Here is an 18,362-nt window from a genome sequence, read left to right on the forward strand (position 1 = left end):
AAATGGGATCTTCTTTTACCATGCTTACTGTTTGCCTACCGAGAGGTACCACAGGAGGGTGTTGGCTTCAGCCCCTTCGAACTTCTGTTCGGACATCCTGTACGGGGACCCTTAGCCATAGTCAAAGAGGGATGGGAGATGCCCACTCCCCCTGTTACTACCAACGTAGTAGATTATGTGCTGGGGCTCAGAAAACAGATGGTACTTCTGATGGGCTTGGCTAGTGATAAATTGAAGGCAGGACAAGCGCTGGTGAAACATTGGTACGACCAGAAAGCTTCCCTCATCAACTTTACCCCTGGTCAACAAGTCCTGATCATGAATCCCGTAAGGCCTCGAGCTTTACAGGACAAATGGTCAGGCCCTTACACAGTGGTGGAGACCCTTGGTGAGGTTAACTATTTAGTGGACCTTGGATGCCTGGACAGGCTCCAAAAGTGTTTCACGTAAATAGGCTGAAGGCTTTCGTCCCAAAAGTCGAAATTGCAGCACTGCTACTGGCTTCAGATGTTGAGGAAGAGGAGTCTGAACCTCTCCCCGACCTGTTCCAAAGCGGTCCTTCAGATAGCTCCTTTGAGGGTGTCCGAGTGGCCCCTCACCTGACTTCTAATCAGCAGGCTGAGGTGAAAAGTTTGCTTAGGCAGTTTTCCCCCCTGTTTTCACAGTCGCCTGGTTTGACACCTTGGTGCAAAAATAACATAGACACATATTGCATTCTTGGGGAGGGACTGTTTGTGATGACACCTGCTGCAGTAACTACGCGCCCCGTTAAATTAAAAGGGTTTGTCCATGAAAGTTGAGGTGATGTTAAAGATCTTGCGTCGCACCAGGTTTAGCTACTACGGAGACTTAGAGTCCCTCCACTTCGTTTGTGACAATATATAATGGTTGTGTTGAGCTATCCCTTGATAGTGCGCCAAAAAATAATGGAATGGCAAGTAGTGATGATTAATAAATTCCTTTTATTTTTGTGATGTTAGAGCCTTTGTGGATGACACGTGTTTCGGCAGAGCTGCCTTTATCGAATCCAGGCTATATAGATAGCTCATAAGTCACTGCATAATGCATAAAGGTGCTGAAGTTCACAGGGATGAATCCCTCCTTGTACAAATAAGTCCTCCGTATGTACGAGTGTCCTGGCCAGGAGCTATCTATGAGCTATCTATATAGCCTGGATTCGATAAAGGCAGCTCTGCCGAAACATGTGTCATCCACAAAGGCTCTAACATCACAAAAATAAAAGGAATTTATTAATCATCACTACTTGCCATTCCATTATTTTTCGGCGAACTATCAAGGGATAGCTCAACACAACCATTATATATTATAACATAGACACAGGAGACAGTGTACCTACCAAAAGTAGGGGATACAGGATGTCAGACAAAGTACGGTCTTATATTAAGACCAAGCTCAACAAGATGTTAGACCTTGGGGTGATTGAACCCTCTAGTAGTCCTTGGTCCAGCCCTGTGGTTTTGGTTCCAAAGGCAGGCACTTCTGAATTGAGGTTCTGCGTGGATTACAGGGCTCTGAATGCTGTCACCAAGATAGATGCACACCCCTTGCCTCGAACAGATGAGCTGGTGGATACTTTGGGTGCCTCCAAGTACCTCAGCACGTTTGACCTCACTGCGGGCTATTGGCAAATAGCTTTAGCAGAACATGCCAAGGAGAAGACAGCGTTTTCTACACCAGACAGCCTTTACCAATTCAGGGTAATGCCGTTTGGGTTGAAGAATGCACCTGCCACTTTCCAGAGGCTTGTGAATCATGTGTTGAATGGGTTGGACGAATTATGTCTTGCATATCTGGACGATATAGCAGTTTTCAGTGCCACCTGGGAAGACCATGTGAAACACCTCGGGATTGTGCTCCAGGCTCTTCAGAAAGCACACTTGACCATACAGGCTAGTAAATGCCAGATTGGACAAGGCTCAGTGGTTTACCTTGGACTTGAAGTAGGTGGAGGGAAGATACAGCCTCTTCCCAGTAAAGTACAAGCAGTACAAGACTGGCCTACCCCCACTACACAGACCCAAGTGAGAGCCTTCTTAGGACTCACGGGGTATTACTGCAACTTCGTGGCAGACTATGGCACCATAGCTGCCCCTCTGACTGCCCTCACCACTCCGAAAAAACCCAAGAAGGTAACTTTGACCGACGAGTGTGAGAAGGCCTTCAATGGCTTAAAAGACTCCTTGTGCCAGGCCCCTGTCCTCAGGGCCACTGATTATCAAAGACCTTTTATTGTGCAGACGGGCGCCTCTGACACTGGGATAGGAGCTGTACTATCGCAAGTAGATGAGAAGGGTAAGGAACACCGTATTGGTTTTATTAGTCGCCAGTTTAAGGACAGAGAGCTCAGATGGTCCACAGTGGAGAAATAATGTTTCTCTGTTGTGTGGGACCTACGGAAGCTGAGGCCCTACCTCTATGGGACCCACTTCACTGTGCAAACTGACCATAAGCCCTTAAAGTGGCTAATGAACATGAAGGGAGAGAATCCAAAGTTGCTTAGGTGGTCCATAAGTCTACAAGGCTTCGACTTCACTATTGAGCATAGGCCAGGTGTCTAACATAGCAATGCTGATGGGTTGTCCAGAATGTTTAACCGACCTGAACAAGAGACTCATCCAGGGGTGGATTAGTTCCCCCTGCCCATAGTCTGGGAGGGGCGAGTGTTAGGAAAGATTTCTTAATTGTGGGTAATTTTCCTTCCATGTGGCAACCCCTAAACTTTTTGCTGTTGTTTTCACCATGATCTAGACTTTGCCAGAGAAGTGCAGCCTTCTGCCGCACTCCTCTGGGCTTTCGCTCCATTCTTACGGGGCAACTGACATGCCCTTAAGACAGTCAGTACCGGGAAACGCTGTTTTCCGTAATTTCTTTATCATGTTGCAGCTTTCGTGCAACATGACACAAGAGGGCACTGTAAGCTAAATGACTGCTCTCTTGGGTCTCTAGTCTTTTACAGGCCCTAGATATTCTGAATGGATTGTAAATGATCGGTGCAAGTGAATCACAGACGGGAATGGTGGCAGCGATCGTTTCCTGTGTTTTTGAGCTCCTTTTGGCGTTTTAAGCGCGTTTCTCGCGCTTAGCCCAAAATGGTGGCCTGGCTCCCAAAATGGCCAGACCACGAGGCTCCTTTGTCCTGGACGCTGACTGTCTTGCCCCCTTCACCTTCCCCAGGTTGAGCCGACCCGGGGCCTTCCTTATTTGGGCATGTACTTTCCCTCGCCACTACCATGTCGATCTCCTGAGTTCTCACGAACAAAGGAATACAGGAGCCAAGTATCCTGCAACCACGAGCATGAAACGAGGAATCGCTGGTGGCCCGCTGAAGGACTGCTCCTCTGCACTGCTGTCGCCTTGTGAAACCCTTTCTACCTCTGATCGAACCAGAAGGCCTGTACTGGTACTTCGACCCTTGAAATAGCGGGGACAGCTATTCTCAGCATCTTCACCATCTCCTGCACGTAAGCCTTCGGAAGTGTCTCTGGGCCATCCAGCAGACTGACCAGCCTACCCAGGAGTCTTGCTCTGTAACCGCAGCCAGGTTGTGTTGTATTTCGAGTCCTTGTCACTCTCACATGATTCGTACACTTGGCATTCCCAGGTCTGAAGTGAGTAGTGTACATTTGGCTGAGATACACACGGCCGCTCCGTTGCCCTGCTGTGGTAACAAACTGTGTGGGTTCACTTCGTTTGGGACATCTTTAACTGAACTCTGCTGCTGCAGAATCTACACGACGACGAGACGTCCCCTGCTCCCCTGAACCTGCCAGCACTGAAACTGACACGTAGAAGCCTGGGTCTGCTTGCATCGGGGACCGGTGAGTAGCATAGCTAGGAACTGGTCGCCCTCCTGCAGGAGCCCATAGCTTTTCCCTGCTGTGTCAAACAGCACGCCTTTCCGTACTCGCACTCTGCTTCTGCCCACAGTGGAGGCTGCGCTTGAGTCGCGGAGCTCTGTTCTTCTTCATTTGTGCACCAAACTGAACTGCCTGATTCCCTTGAAGAGACTCCTTTTTTTGCCCGTTGGCACCAGCGTGTGCAGGTACTTTTGAGCCCCAAGGCTCCACTCTTCGTAGGGCTTGGACATTTTAGTTAGGTGCCTCTGAAGGCAGACTGGGTCTAATCATTATTTCGCACTGCCTGTTTTCCTCCCCTTCTAGGTGGACTACACATTTTGCGCATCTAACGCTTTAGACTCGTTTGTATTTGTATATATATTTTATTGGTTTGGTATGTGTTGGTTTACTAGAGTTTTATCGTGATTTCTCGCTACGGTCATTGTTGCAAAGGCCTTGGAATAAATGTGTATATATTTTTAATATAACACCTGTTTGGAGTAATTTGTAAGTGTCCTTGCTTTATCTGCTCATTGCGGGCTTTCAGTCACCCTCACCCCTCTTGAGACCTAGTCTTGACCGCCGCGATTTCTACCCTGATTGGTCTGGCTTGTCCAGAGGTTACCCTGTTCCAAATAATTAGGTTGGCCTTCTGAACCTCTGCGCCTCCAGGACAGAGTTCAGAAATCCGTCTTAACATTTCCATGACAGGACAAGGACAAAGCCATTCACACATTCAGATTCCAGTGTAATCTTGCCCACACAAAACCACGCTACTTCTAAAGCCACACATAACCAGCATCTTTGTCGCTGTGAGGTTATTGGTTGTTCTGTCATCAGAACAACAACATACATTGTCACAGGATGTCACATTGAACAGCATTTTGAAAGGTGCACTGCAACATCTCACACACTCTACCTAATGACAGACATAACTGGTGGGTACCTATTACAGAACTAAGAAACCTCAAATACTTGCCAAGCTGGAATCCCTACGAGACAACAGATGTTGCCAAAGCAAATACTCCACAGTTGAAAGTGAATCTGCTAAGTAGAACTCATTATTTAAATGCGAACAGACACATAAAACAAGCATACCGCATGCAAATAAAACACGTACCTCCCAATCAGGCCTTCCAAGTGCACACGTGCCTTTGCCCAGGCCACGTTCAGCCTTATAACACCTACCCATCCATATCTGGCACAAACAGACTCCATTCCAAAACAGCAGACACACATGCCATCCACCAACATCAACTACCAGAACAAGTTTACAAACTACACCCACTACTTTGTATACTGACACTACGCCCACTGGTACAATTAGGAATATACTCCCAGTATGGCATCCCCAAACACACTCCCAACGCTACAAAATACAACTCTGTGCCAACTAACAGCCCACTCCACACACTCATACAATGTATACATCTAGGCCCTCATTACAACTGAGGTGCTAAGTGCACCAACTTTACCATGGTGTAAACTACGTTTACACCATGGTGGATGGCGGATTTACCGCCCCATTACAAGGTGAGTGGGGCGGTAAATCCCCATTTCCCATTTTCCCTTCCCCATTCCCATTTTTGCCCCATAGGGCATAATGGGAGTGGGGAAGGCGCTAATTACGGCACCGTAAATTACGGTGCCGTAATTAGCACCAAGGTGCCTTAGCACCATGGAACTTAACGCCTGCAAAAAGCAGGCGTTAAGGTGGGAATCAGGCGTTAAGGGTTAACGGTGGCGTTAACCCTTAACGCCTGAGTTGTAATGAGGGCCCTAGAGTAGAATTAGAAAAAAGCGACAATTCTCACAAAAGACACTGGCCCTCATTACGACCCTGGCGGAGGACCATGGTGCAATTTGCACCATGGTCCATGGCGCAGAGCTGCCAACTCCGCCATGGGGGTTGGCGGACTTACCGCCCCATTCCGACCTTGGCGGGGCGGTTAGTCCCCAATCCCCATTTACCCTTCCCCATTCCCATTTTTGCCCCATAGGGTATAATGGGAGTGGGGAAGGCGTTAATTACGCCACCGTAAATTACGGTGGCGTAATTAACAAGAGGTCCCGTAGCGCCATGGATTTTTCCGCCCGGAAAATCCGGGCGTAAAAATCACCATGGCGCTACGGAAAGTCGGAATCTGGCGGAGAGGTACGCCATGCATTACGCTGGCGTAAACCCCTCTCCGCCAGGGTCGTAATGAGGGCCACTCCCATGCATACATCCTCTGAGGTGACACACAAAAATGTGTCCCACATTATGTTGTTGAGCCATCACCCCCACCAAGGACACACTTGAAAATCGGAAAGGAATACGCTGGAGTGGGCATAGATTGCCTAAGGATCTTTAACAGTTTTTCTAGTGACTGAGACAAGTGGTGAGGCAAGATAAAGCAAATATAGCAACAGGAATTGAACTGTCACATACAAAATAACATGTATTTTATATAGAAAAACCGCATGTTATTATTAGACTATGCAAAAAAAGCAAGGCTCCCTATTAAAAATACATTTGACAACCTCAGGGATACTGCTTCCTGTGTTATTATCCAACCAGTGATAATGATAGGAAACAGGTAAACAGCAACAAAATGTTCAATTTAAGCCTATGGCCTTCAGTATTAGTTTGCCAGTATTCCACTGGGATGCCTAAAAACGGACCTACCGTTACCAGCACCTGATATACTGGAATTTCCTGGATGTTACAGCTGCCGGCAACAACAGTAGTTCCCCTTTCCATGGAGTCCTAACCCCGCCAATTGCCTTAGCATAGTGAAGTTTTCTGTTCTATAGTTTTTGCTTTGGCAACATCTGTTGTCTTGTAGGGATTCCAACTTGGTAAGTATTTGAGGTTTCTTAGTTCTGTGATCGGTACCTATAGGACTTCATGGGGGGGTTTGCCAGAATTACTAGCACCAGTAATACCAGCTGTTTTTTGCCAGTGAGAGCCTGATTTACCTCCATCTCTTGTAGTTTGGTGGTGTGGGAAAAGTGGCGGCAACAGAATTACCACCACTTGATGTTGTCAGTCCTTCCAGGGGGGTAGCCCCTTCCCTTGAGGCCAGGGTGGGGAGGCCGCTACCCGATAGTCCCCCTGGGGTGGTACTCAGCGGATGGCTCTTAGCCCATTCATTTTCCCATAATGAAAAAGTACAGTTTTGGAACAGCCATAGTTGTAGGCAATGCAGATGTGAACCCTGTTTTTTTTTATTATTAATGGCTTATTTCCACTATAATTGCACAGTATTAATTTCCAATAACAAAAATTCCAACGGTCGAGTAGCATTGGCAGGGGCAATGGGTTTCTGGTAATAATGTAATGGGTTGACATTTCCAGGGAACATCGCTAGTGGGCCCAAAAGAAAGATATTAGTGCAACACGCACAGAGGCCACGGCCAAAGGCCATAGCTAGTAAGACCTCATGAAACTGTGCAACATGTTTCCCCGTGGTCACTGACCATGACTGAAGGCCATTTCAAGCAATTCCACCATAACTATCCATCCGCTCTTTACACGGCATAGGACCACAAAGTTGACAACACAGTTGACATCACTAATGACATCACGGGTGACATCACTAATTACATCATGCATGACATCACTGATGAGATCAATAATTACATCAAATGTGACATTACTTATTAAATAAATTTGAATATTTGTGTTGACCTCTTTTGATACATATTCTATTTTATTACAGTTAAAATAATAACAACATAACATGGAAAAATACACTGATACAGAAGTATGATATGATTACATGTGAAGCATTCATTTGTAGTACTTAACTTATAGCCTTCCAAATAATAATATGTAACGTTATACAAATGGTTTGAATTCCATGTATTAGTAAACAATTACAATACTTAAATGCAGGGAAAGTACCTGATTATGGTAATTCTATTTCAGTTATTTCAGACATAGTATAATAAGTATATGTAGCAGTAAAAAACAAAATAAAAATAGATAGAAGTAGAAACATGTTTAATATTAAGTGTTATGAAAATAGTCAATGTTCACATTTAAATTTAAATTTCTCCTTACTGTAATAACATTACATGAACATATTCTTTTCTAAATGAAAGTTTTATTTAAAAAAATAATCACAAACAAAACAAAGTACATGTCAGTGTGCATTATAATAACATTTAATGTGAGAATTCAAAGTTTGGTTAATATCCAAAAAAGATCTGTTAGAAAAGAAATGAAGATTAGAAGGTAAATATTTAATTATAGACATAGCAATGGTATTACTAATTTACAGAAGGTTTAATTATAAGTCTGTACATTTCCACTCATGCGCGTATGGCATTGACCATGTAGAATGCATTGGTATGGGGTGCATACTTGATTCAGTTCCTTAAAGTATGTTTTATTTGGTCAAAATCTGCCTGCGGTTTTTATACTACAGCTGTTCAAAAACTGCACTTTTTTTATTAGGAAAAATGAAACTTGGCTGAAGACACTGTTTTTATGTCTGTTTTATTACTTTTTCATTTTCTAATGGGAAGTCTCTATTTTCTAATGACTATATCTAACAGCTACTATCCCCTACACTTAAGCTGATTAGTAGCACCAAGAATACTTTTATTGGGTTCAGTAATTATAGTTTTTGGATTCATGATTGTATGTTGTATGTTGTATATGTATGTATATTCAGGAAACAAATGTTAGTTGCAGTTGCAGGGACGTTAATGTGAGCAATAAATTTTGTCAAAACCGTTGAAATGGAAACTTAAGTTGCAAGGACGTTCTGGTGAGCAATACATTGTAACACAACCTATATTTGCCACAATCAGGTTCATTCTATACAATGGACAATTTTATTTGCTTGCTGTTTAATAAAAGTAAAGCTATTTATAATATAAAACATGTATAGTTGAATTTTCATCTTTTACTAAATACTAAAAATGAAAGTTTCACAAATACTGATGTCATGCATGTGTAGACATTTAATTTTGTATATAATCTTCCCATTGTTATTAAGTATACTGAAAGCATATATATATAGAGGGGTCCTAAAAATAGTGTAACACACCTAATGAGTCATTATTATGTCTGATGCTTTCAGTGATGTCATTGGTGATTTAATCTCTGATGTCATCATTGTGGTCATATGCAGCACAACAGGGGCCGGCAATATAATGTGGCTTTACCGGCATATTCTGCCAAATTTCAGGGGTTTTGTTGCATTATATTTTCACCTTAACATCCCTGCAACTAATGTTTTGTTCATCAATATATACATATATATGCAAACCTTTTTAACTCATGGATGGATCTTCACCGTATTTGGCGGGTAGCTGCCTGCACCCAATCTGATGGCGACAATCCATATATGGGTTCAAATGTTCTGAGAAGTTGAAATACATTATTTTTTACCGTTGCTCATAATGATTATCTCCATAGGTATGGATGCTTAAAAAGGGATTCTTCTAAATTGTATGCATCCATTTTTCCCATTTTTGCTGTAAATGTCAAGTGTCCAGGACAATTGCTGATAGTTTAAACACTTTTAAAAACTCTCCAGCCAAATACAAGCTATGGACCACAGCAAAAACTGATATCTATTTACTTTTTACCTCAACATTAGGAACATGTATGAACAAGAAAGCATACAAACCATATATAATTTACAGGTTTAAATTCATAGATTAGTCTGGCATATTGAAACAATATCTGATTCAATTATGCTACAAATGAAGGCACCCCATTCCAAATGGTAATGTATGAATTAGACATCCAAATTCAGACGCCTTTCAGTGCAACATGTTCCATCCTTCACGTAGGTAGAACCAACTCTAAAATGACAACACATGGCTTAAACAACAACACTAAAACAAAACTTGTAAGAAAAACACATTGTGTATTTTATTAGAATGTACCATAATATTTTAGACGTACTGAGATAATGGTATACTTTATAGTAACAACAATTAAACAGAGGTACAATGACAGCACTACCCTGGATACTTCCATGCCTTTACGAAATACACAATCTAGGCAATTTGAACAAGATACTACTTAAAAATAAATACTTCCACGACAGCATGTGTTCGCATTTCACCAGTGCCTTAGAAATAATATATATCACTTGTCCGAATTGTTATTGTTTCTAAATATAGATATGCCAAGAGGACAATCAGTCTGTCAATGTACCCATTGATATGGGCATATTATCAATCAATGTTATGGTTATACATGGTTGTGTTTAGCCACATTCTGTGTGCACCAATGCTTGATATAGGCTAAGGCTGTGTGGGCAGTTATGCATACTATGGATGAGGTATTCAAGTCTCATTCTCAATAATGTTTCACTGTTCATGTGTTGACAGTCTTCTGCACCAACATGGAGCCACAGTATTTTTGGATTCTGACCAGTCCTTGCAATCCACAGATACAGATAATGTATGATATTGTACTAACAAGCATTTCTCTCAATGTGCCAAACAACAATCATATCATCCGGCATTATGTTCCGACTGTAGACACTTTGCAGGACATACTCATGTAACAAATGGATCCCATGACCCGTATTGAAACTCTCCTCACAAGCATCTGTTAAAAAGCATGAAATCATTCCAGTAAACCAAATGGATATATCCAATTAAAAAGTCAAGAAAAAAAGATGATCTACTTACATACTTTAAAAACATTTTCATAAAAAATATTACGCAAAGATATATTGCATTCTGCATTAAAATGGAGCACAAATTACTTTGAAAATACACATAATATAAATATTAAACTTTAGAAGGCAGCATAAGCAACACTGTAGTTCACATGCATACAACATGAGAGTACTGACACAAGCGTTACTCAGAACACGGTTGTATGCTATGCATCCAAAGACGCCCAACATGGTTTGGAACACTACATTGTGCAGCATATGCTTGAGAAGAACTACTAGAGTACTTACAAATAAAAAAAACAATACTCCTCCAAACATAAACTCCTAATGAACTCTGTGCCATGCAACCAGTACATTTCTCCAGGCAGTTTTACCAGACATTTTTTATCAATGTTAAATTTCATTGAAAATTCTGCACTTCTACCTTTATGTCACACAACACTTTATTTTATTTATTTAAATTTTTTATAAAGCACCACATGCCCATGGGCGTCAGGGAGCACAAAAAACAGGCAACAGAACCACAGAACAAAAAAGAGGTGAGTAGCAGGGGAAAGTCAGCAGCAGGGGAACAAGGCTAGGTTCAGCCTGGGTTAAGATTGAACAGGAACGTTTTTATTTATTTTTTAAAAAGAGCCAGATTTTCGGCCATATGTATATGTCCTGGAAGTAGATTCCACTGTAGTGGTGCTTGGGTATTGAAAGAGGTACCTCCAAAACATACCAGTTTGTATCTAGGCTAGAAGAGAGTAGGGCAGGCGGAGGAGCGTAGCTTCCTTCCGCCTACTTGAGATTTTACTCTGTCAATAAGATGAACAGGACAGGTATTAGTTCGACATTTGAAAGACAAGGTCAAGATCTTATGAGAGATCCTATGTTTTACAGGCAGCCAGTGAAGGGCCCTGCTTGCCTCTGAGATATGATCACATTTGGGCAGTCCCTGGATTGCCAGAACTTCGTTGTTCTGCTCAACTTGCAAGGCTTGCATGTTAGACTGCGAGGTGCCTGCTAGGAGACTGTTACAATAGTCAAGTCTAGAATTGACTAGTGTGGTAGCAAGGAAGGTGCGGTTATTGGTGGAGAGGAAGAGGCGAATATAGTTAATTTGCTTAGTGATAAGACCGCATGATGAATGAATAAAGGCGACGTGTGGGCACACTGATAGCTCGTCATCGAGAATCACCCCAGCGTCTTGAACTTTTTAAATACTGGGATGATATCTATTTTCCCCAGACGGACTTTAGAAGCCACGATCAAGAGCTCTGTCATTTTACAGTTTAAGGCGAGGGAGATGTCTGCCATCCAGGCCTGAATGGCTTTATCGATGGAATTTATGGCAACCGAGTCCTGCTCATACTTCCCACAGAGCTGGAAGATGACTTGGATATCATCAGCATAGTTTGTATACCGGACCCCCAATGCGTCGATCATGTATAGGATTGGTCGAATGTAGATATTGAACAGGGTCGGGGATAGGCATGAACCCTGTGGGACACCACATGTTTGGAGAATGGGGTTGGAGCTTTACTCACCAACAGACAGTACGAGGACCAAGGAATGAAGAAATCCACTTGGAGGCAAGATTGCAAACCGTGGGCAACCTCCTCCAAACGTGTTACCAGTAGAGAGTGGTCCACCAAATCGAAGGCCGCAGAGAGTTCCAGAAGCATCAGCAGGGCGAGATGACTATTTTATACCATGCCGACCAAGGTGGATTTAAGGTCCAGCATGGCGGTTTCCATCCAGCGTTGAGCTCTGAACCCTGATTGGCGTAAACCTAGAATCTTGTGGTCTTCGATGTGTTTTTGTAATTGGAGGTAAGCCAATTTGTCCATGATCTTAAGAACAAAGGAGACATTCCTGATGGGCCGGTAGTTATCACTGACATGTGGGTCAAGAAAGAATTTCTTCAACAACAGCATGATCCATGCCTCCTTAAGAGAGGAGGGGACCACACCCTCATCAAAGGCGAGATTGATGAGCCTGGTCATCCATGGTGCTAGGACTTAAAGTGCACCCTTAAAGGTATCTACGGAACAGCAGTCTGCTGGGCAGGAAGTGGGTTTAAGATCCTGCATGATTTTTGTAACTTGTTCCTCCGAGTAGTGAGAAAAGTTGAAGCATGGCATATTATTGATAATGGGAGGGTGGGTTTGTACACCAACCGAGTGATTGTAGGGCTCCTGCGTAGACAGAAGGCTGTTAATAGTTTCCCTATGGGTAGAAATTCTAGCCAGGAAACCATCATGGATTCCCTGGCACCAAACAGAGTCCTTGATGTTATTAGTGGAGGGTGTGTCCTGGAAGTCTGTCAGTATCCTAAAGAGTTCACGTACATTGGAGCGAGCATTATTAATCCAGTTGTTATAGTAAGAAGACTTGGAGGAGACAATTGCAGCCTTACATTTCTTTACTGCTTGTTTGTACTGTGACAGCAAGGTATAATTATGATTTTTACGTCAAGCTCTTTCACGTGCCCTCTTTGCTTGTCTAGCGGAGATGACATCATCAGAGAACCAGGTGTTGTGGTGCACCTCAGGCTTAATAACGTTCTGCTTCAGCAGAGCCTGGCCGGAAATGGCTTGTTTTAAGGAAGGGGTGAGGTGCTCCACTAAAGATGAGGACAGAGAGAAGCTAGACAGTGGTTTTAGGCTGGAATGACAAATGGGTCAGGAGACTGACTGGTGTTACATTTTTAAAATTATGTACAAGCTTGGTAATTCGGGAGATGGTGTTCATTTTGGCTAAAGGTTTGGGGAGATTGAGTATGGCCTCAATCAAGAAATGGGCAGACCATGCACAAGGAAGCACTTGCAAATGGGAGATGGATAGATTTTGGGAGACCATCCAATCTAGAGTGTGCCCACTTATAGTAGTCGCCACATCCACCCATTGTCTGAGCCCTAAAGAGGAGAAAGAGTCTTTGAGAGAAAGGCCCTGCTTATCCAGTGGATCCTTAGCCCAGTAATTGAAATCACTCAAGATAATTAATGGTTTTTTTTTATTTAATAATGTGAGCAAGCAACTCCATGATCTGTTTCTCAAAGTGTGGCATAATTCTAGGGGTTCTGTATAGAGATTTAATGAGGAGTTCTCAGAGGTTTTGACTTTAATCCAAAGCGATTCACAGTCGTCAGGGCTGGTATTCGGGATAGTGTGACAGTCAAGGTGGTCCTTGCACATAAGGGCCACTCCTCCCCCTTTGCTGTTTTCTCTATCTGCTCGGGAAAATCACATACTAGGTGTGAAGAGATAGAGTAGCATTGCTAGGTATAGCGGGATTCAGCCATGTTTCTGTGAGGGCGAATAAGTCAGGCCCCCTTTCAGACAAATGGTCGCTACCTCAATTACATGTTTGAACAGCAACCTGGTATTAAGGCAGCCAAGGGATAAGACCAAATTAGGAGCATTTTTGTTACCCGACAGAACATAGGTCACAAGATTATTATGTATACAATTAGCATCTGCGTCACCGAGCGGACACAGTCCATCAGGCCAGAACGGTGGAGCTTTGGGGCACATACTGCTTGAAAGGATGTAAGTAAACAAGGGGTCACAAACCTAAAATCAGGAAGATGTGAGCGGCATAGATGATCTAATGAATTACTTTTGGAGAAACGAATACTAGGCAAGTGGTGCTTCTCATATTCACAAAGTATTATAGATTAGAGAAGTACCACAATCCAATTAGAATTGTGAGTGAAGAAACAGTGATATTTAGATAGGTATATAACTTCAGGTTCCCCAATGAGAGTGATAATCTACATTTTTGTATAATAAAGTGCAAATTTAGCAGGTATGTTTTACTGTAAAATATTTTACAACAACAAAAATAAGCTTGACAAAAGATATTACGCTGGATTCCCAATGTTGCGAGAATCAGATTCATGAATGAAATTTCAGGTGAGGTCTGTTTGGTAAATCATTAATAGCAGCACCATTGGAACACACAGGAATGGGCAGCACACAATCCCCAATCAATCCAAACAATGTATGAGAGTTGTAAGTTTACATAACTTCAGTAAGGAGGATTTCACTCTTTTCAATTAGCACAATGGTCTTCTATGAGACAAACAAGGCTAGCCTCCCAATTTCACTTTTAGTTTAACCAGTATAGATGTGTACCCTTTGAACAATTAAGGCTCTCGCTCTTTTATCATCATTCAGTTAAAGCTGCTTCTGTTAGTAATATATGGGTATTGTGACAGGGTCAGTTCTATGGACCTGTCAGGAGTGTGAGGGAGCCCGATCCCTAGGACTCACCTGCTCAGTTGGCAGCATTCCCATCACAGAGAGACATTGGGAGAAGCAGGAGCATGTGAAGGCCCACTGCCACAACACCAGGGAAGACCACTGAGGAGTCAGCATAGCAGCCAGGAGCAGTGGTACCAACACTGTGGAGACCGTGGCCACGGGGTTACAAACTGCCACCATGGGATGCAGTGACTGAAATAACATTAGCTGCATGGGAAAAGGACACCACATAAGTTCCAGGAGTCCATGCGGCGTCCGGAAGCAGAACAGCCATCTGCTGCAGTCTGCATCGAGCAGCAACTCACTAAACTACCACAGAGGTTTTTAATAATAAAGACAGGCCTCCATGAAGGCCATGGCATTAGTAGCCCACTACACCACCACAGATCATTATTAATAAAAGACCTCTGAGCAGACCATTTAAATCAGGCCCCTACTAAATCACCAGGATTATCATTGTGGGAAAATGCCTACAATTAGGCCAGAGAAGTAGGGAACAGCAGTTCCCTGTGCACCCTTGGTGAGTCCATGTTAGAAATGCAGTCAGACTACATTGAGAAGGGGGTGGGGCTTACACGCCCATATAAGCCCTCCCCAAATCTCCCCCAAGTCCTCCCCTGTCACCCCCCTGCAGTCAGGTAAATCCATTGATAAGGGTCAGTTGACCAATCCTGGGAGGGGGTGGGATATCTAAAGGGCAGTGTGTGAACCATCTAGTGTGGGTTAGATGGGTGAGAACAGAGGTGGAGGAGGATGTCCGAGACACCAGAGGAGGAAAGTGCAGAAGGAGTGTGGAGGTTATTGGAGAAAGGGCTCTGCAGAGTGTTTGTGTGTGAGAATAAGTGGAGTAGCAGTGGAATGGGAGTGAAGAGGAGGCAGTGGTAGTTGTAAGTGGTGATAGCAGTAGTGGGAATAGTAGAGCAGTAGTGGTAGGGGGAGGTAGTCGTAGTAGTAAGAATTAGTGAGAGTAGTGGCCATACAGAGTAGACTAGAGAGAGAAGAGGTAGTAAAGTAGTAGTGAAGCAGAAGTGGCAGTAGAAGTAAAGGTGGAGGTGGAGTAGTAGTAGTGAGGAGTGTTAGTGTTTGCGGAGATACAGTAGTAGTGATAAGCGTTAGTGGATTCAGAATAGTTGTGTGATAAGAGAGGTAGTAACAGAGAGGTAATAGTAGCAAGGAGATGGAGTGGTAGGAAGAAGGGAGAAGAAAATAGCGATAGAGTAGAAGAGTGGTATTTGGATGTAGGGGTAGTGGTGAGAGAAGGAGTCGAGTAGATAAGTAAAACCAATGGGCAGCGATAGGAAGACGCAGTATACCCTCAGAGGAACTATAGGGTCATGGGGAGCAGAGCATTTTAGGAAATAGTGTAGGAGAGGGTCTGGTGAGACAGTGTGTGTGTGACAAGTCATTGGTACATTGCGGAAGGAGGTACCACCCTATAATCCCCCTTAGGATAGATACTAAGCGGGACTAGGAGAGGGAAAGATAGAATGCCTTATTGAGTAAGGCAGCCACTATCTCAGGAAGAACACCATTAGCCCTAGAAAGAACCTTGCAGTAGAGCTAACATCCGTTACAGACCCCTGGGCTGGGGAGGAGGGAAGGTCTGGGGAAGTCGAGTTAGATAGGGCAGCCTGATAACCAAATTCCCCAAGAATTTGCTTGGCCCTAAACTTACCCGAGAACCCCTCAGCCAAATTATTTATGTTATAGATTCAATAAAAACCCTTGTGCTGACAGACCGGGTTGATGGCCTTGTAAGCACTGTTATGAATAATTGTGCTACGGCAGCAGAACAGACGTGTGTGAATAAATACTGCATTGGTGTGCCACATGTCTTTCCTGATGGCTCCCTGATTGCAATTGTTTAATTCAAAATGTAGTTTTTTCTAAGCTACTCTAGGTCTGTTGCCATATAGATAGAATTTCTGTCTGACGGTGCAGCAGACCCCACCGTACTGGCCCAGCTTCTCAAGGAGAAGCAAGGTTGATTTTGGTATGCTCGCTCGTGCGAGCTCTGAAGCCAGATGATGAAAGCCATGCCTGTAAAACTCAATGATTGTTGAATGAAAGATTTGAATTTGCTGGTGCGCGACTAAGCCAAACTCAGAATGAACCGTGTCTCTTCGGAATACAACAGCCAAACAGCAGCCCATGTAGGAGTCCCTTTTGCAGGCTTTTTTCTTAAAGATTGTTAAATTGACCCAGAAAACATTGCCAACCCACACAGAAATGTTATTTTATACCCCTGATGAAGATGTGGTCAAACAATACAGTTATGTCGAAACCGGTTGGTCTAATTAGAGTCTTGGAAATGCAACAATATTGGATAACTACTCAGATGTACTCCGAAGCAGAACAAATATGAAAACAAGTGAAAAAAAGAAATACACATTTACTGTGGATCATAGTTTTTTAGTAGCTGAAATGTTTTGGTGACATATTTGGAATCTATACATTGTGTCAACATGTTTGTGGAATTGTTGTGGATGAGTGTAGTAGGGTAGTTTGAATGCTGGATGAGGGAGAATAAGTGGTCACTTTTCCTTTTCTTGTCCTTCATTTTTGTGTGTGGTCATTGTGTAATTTTTACCTGCATTTAATTGTGTTTTCCTAGATTAATTGATGATTCATTTTCATCCCATGATTTTGTATCAATTTAAATTAATATTTTTGATACCTTTGTAATAATAATGATGTCCTCTTGTGCATCTTTTCAGTAAATCAATAATTGTTGATACTCCACTCCAGAGAGTTGAGATCTGCTGCCCTTTCAGTATAAAAGCTATATATATATATATATATATATATATGTAAAGGCTGATTCGTTTTTAGATTAGCATACTCTTCTAGTTTTAATTCCAATTCACTTAAAGTTACATTTCCCTATTAACATTCTTTAGTCATTGACATGCATCTGCATTTTTCTTCCATGCCAAGGAAACAATCAGACGGCATCATGAAATATGACCCCCTGTCTGGAATTAAGCATCATGTAAAATGCAAAACCTCTAAATGCTGAATTAAAACACAACTTCCAATAATTAAATATAAAGCGCAATGTACCTGTCATGCTTAGTTTGCTGAATGAAAACATAGCTTTTTAGTTTGTTGCTGACATCACAATGGCTGTACATCACACGTGAAGCACCTTCGTGACAACTTGCCCTTTACCCAGTTTCTTAGGCTCAAAAGAAACAGTTCCCAGAATGCCCTTTTTGAGGAAGAATCCGAGATCCTGACTACCAAGCTACGGAAACGAGGCGCCCAAAGGAAATGATCGAAAAAGCAGCCAAGAGAGCAACTAATAACAATAGGGAAGCACTCTTGGAGACTAAACAAGCTAAAGCCCCATAGGAGAGACTTGTATGTTAGTACATTCACCGACTTGAGCTTGAAAATTAGAAATGTGATCCAAAAACATTGGAAGGCGTTCAACACGTTTAAGACACTGCTAGCCAGCCCGATCTTTGTATACAAGAAAAGTACCTCAATTGGCAGTAAAGTCAGCACCAGCAAACTAAAAATCCGCCAGGAGTCGAATCGGAACACCTTCACCCTGTGGGACACCGGGAAACGTGGAACGTGTGGGGTGTGCAAAATGACCAAAAAAAGCACC

This window comes from Ambystoma mexicanum, chromosome 11 (genome assembly GCF_040938575.1).
Source record: "Ambystoma mexicanum isolate Mex_15411 chromosome 11, UKY_AmexF1_1, whole genome shotgun sequence".
Taxonomy (NCBI): domain Eukaryota; kingdom Metazoa; phylum Chordata; class Amphibia; order Caudata; family Ambystomatidae; genus Ambystoma; species Ambystoma mexicanum.